The sequence below is a fragment of the Crocuta crocuta genome, unplaced genomic scaffold, assembly GCF_008692635.1.
Source record: "Crocuta crocuta isolate KB4526 unplaced genomic scaffold, BGI_CrCroc_1.0 scaffold475, whole genome shotgun sequence".
In the NCBI taxonomy this organism is placed as follows: Eukaryota; Metazoa; Chordata; class Mammalia; order Carnivora; family Hyaenidae; genus Crocuta; species Crocuta crocuta.
The window spans coordinates 1,557,208-1,560,376 of NW_027529518.1; positions in this window are offsets into that span (position 1 = coordinate 1,557,208).

Here is a 3,169-nt window from a genome sequence, read left to right on the forward strand (position 1 = left end):
GAAACTGAAGTCAAACACTAAAAGCTAGGCACAAAATGAGAAATGATACTTGTATATTCTATAAATGACAAATGGCTTGCTTTTCTCCAAAATATATAAAGAATTCCTACAAACAATGAAAAGAAAAAAGCAGGCGCATCTGGGTGGCTCAGTTGGTTAAGCGTCTGACTCTTGATTTCGGCTCAGGTCACTATCTCACAGTTTGTGGGATTGAGCCCCACACTGGGCTCTGTGCTGACAGTGAGGAGCCTGCTTGGGATTCTCTCTTTATCCCTCAGCCCTTCCCCTGCTCTCTCTCTCCCAAAATAAATAAATAAAAACATTTTAAAAATTAAAATAAATAAAACAAGAGTGTCAATTGAAAAAATACTTGAACAGGCATTNATTTGTAAAAAAAAAAAAAAGAAAGAAAGAAAAGCTGGCCTCATACAGACATGTAGTGGAAAAGGAACTTCATGAATCTCCTCAAGGAGTCCAGGGGCCCCCAGGAGTCCTCAGACTCTAGTTTAAGAACCACTACGGTAAACTTGACTTTCTCAGCTAAAGACTACATTATCACCACTGAATTCGTTTTAGAACTGGCAATTCCTTCCATGGCCAGCCTTTTTTTTTTTTTTTGAAGTAATCTCTGCCCAACATGGGGCTTGAACTCATGACCCAAAGATGGAGCTGCATGCTCTATTGACAGCCTGTTAGGCACCCCCGTGGCTAAGACATTGTGAACAAGTTACAAAAGATGGTGGTGATAGAGGCAACTTGAATTCTCTTTTTCAGTTCCATTCTAAGTGACACCAAGTTTCAACTTGAGCCTATAAATTATTCTTTCGCCAGCTAAAATTACATATTAGATTTTTTCAGGTTTATTTTTCTAAACTAAGAAGAGAAAGCAACATGTCATACACGGTCAAAGTTAACATTTGTATCGTGGTTTTACAGTTTACACAGCTTCTTTGTGCGCCTACGACGCCGTTTAGTCCTTAGGAGCCATTCTACAGGGAAAGGGTGGAAGAGAGAGATGATGTGTCCAAGGCTGCCATCAGTGAGCAGGCTGTGGACGGGGATGCCTGGTGACCAAGCGACAGACTCACAGGACAACTCTGCTCTGATGAACAAACATCTCACTTTCCAAAGCTGACTTTCCAATCTTTATGGTTCACTTTTTTCACATACACAAGAGACAGCATCTGATCTAGAATCCAACTGGATTTTATTTGACACCGTGTTTTGAGCCAGCGAGAGATGCAGTGGAAGTGAAAGGCATGGCTACAGACTCCCCACGCAACAGTGCACTCTTCAGAAGTAGCAGACGCCTGGTTAGCTTGACACTCTATGCAAAGATCCATAATGTGGTTCCCGCAGATGGCACAGTTATCAACCACAATATCCCAGGCCCAGAGGGCTACTGCATTCCACTTTTTCACTTCAAAGCGCTTCTTGCCCGCGCTGCTGTTGGTGCCGCTCGGGGTACCCGCATCCATCGCTGCCGCCATTTTGGAAACACACCTCGAACAGGCATTTTCTTTTTGGCACTGTTTCAGCTACATCCCACAGATATTGATACATTGTATTATCATTTCAACTCATTCATAATATTTTCTAATTTGGTTTCAGGTTTTTGCTTTGATCCATGGATTATACAGAGATCTGTTGCTGAAATTTCTAAGAGCTTGAAAGATGTTGTTGTTGCTCTTACCTGTCTAGAATTGATTTCTAGTTTAATTCCATATGGTCAGAGAAAATTTCATTTCTCTCTTGTTTCTTAAGGTTGTTTTATGACCTAAGATATAGACTAGTAAGCCCAGCTTTATTATTATCATTTTTTAAAGGTGCTATTATTAAATAATCTCTACACCTAGTGTGGGGCTCCAACTCACAAGCCCGAGATCGAGAGCCAGCCGAGTGCCCCTCTCAAGCCCACTTTATAAGAAATACTAAAGAGAGTTCTTTGGGGGTGAAAGCAAGTGACCCCAGATGGTAACTCAAATCTACATGAAAAAGTAAAGAGCGCCAGTAAAGGTAATTACATAACTATAAAATACATACATATCTATATTGCATCTCTCTTATGCTGTTAATTTAAAAAGCCAGTGTATCGGGGTACCTGGATGGCTCAGTCATTTAGGCATCTGACTTCAGTTCAGGTCATGATCTCACGGTTCATGAGTTCAGGTCCCACACTGGGCTCTGTGCCAGCAGCAGGGAACCCACCTTGGATCCTCTGTCTCCCTCTCTCTGCCCCTCCCCCATGCATTCTTTCTCTCTCTCTCTCTTGCTAAAAGAAATAAAAAACATTATTAAAAATAAGATTTTTTTAAAAAGCCAGTGTCTTAAACAATACGTGTGTAATGGTATCATTGTGCCCACAACCTATACAAATGTCACATATTTGACAACAGGAACACAAAACACGTTAAAGGGGGGATCACTTGTATTGCAGTAAGGAAATGACACCAATCGTTGACTCCAATCCACAGAATAAATGAAGACAACTAGGAATGGTAAGTAAAAAGGCAAATATAACAAACTATCAATATATACTTGGTCTTTTCTTTTCTCAGCTTATTTAATAGATATAAAAGTATAGGCAGTAATGATTATAACATTATGTGCTTGGATTTGTAACATATATAAATGTAACATGTATAACAGTTAAACACATAATGGGCAAGAGGGAATAGAGCTATATAGGAGTACTTCCATATGTTGCTGAAATTAAGTCAGTGTACATGTGAGGAGGATTCTGGTAAGTTTGGATGTGTATGAGCAACCCCAGAGCAATCACAAAGAAAATCACTAAAAAACCGAAATAAAAAATCTTTATATAAAGCATTAAATTGCTATCCTAAAAAAAGTCATTCAATGCAAAAGACAGTAGTAAAGGAGAAATAGAGGAATATAAAAGGTATGAGATTTTATAGAAAACGAAAAAGATGTAGCAATGTAAATCCAACTATAGAAAGTTAAGGTGAATGGATTAGGGATGCCTGGCTGGCTCAGTCAGTAGAGCGTGTGACTCTTGATCTCGGGGTCATGAGTTCGAGCCTCATGTTGGGGCTAGAGCCTACTTAAAAAAAGAAAAATAAAGTGAATGGATTAAACAATCCAATGATCAAGAGGCAGAGAATGTGAGACTGGACAAGAGAAAACAAGGTCCAACTATATGTTGCCT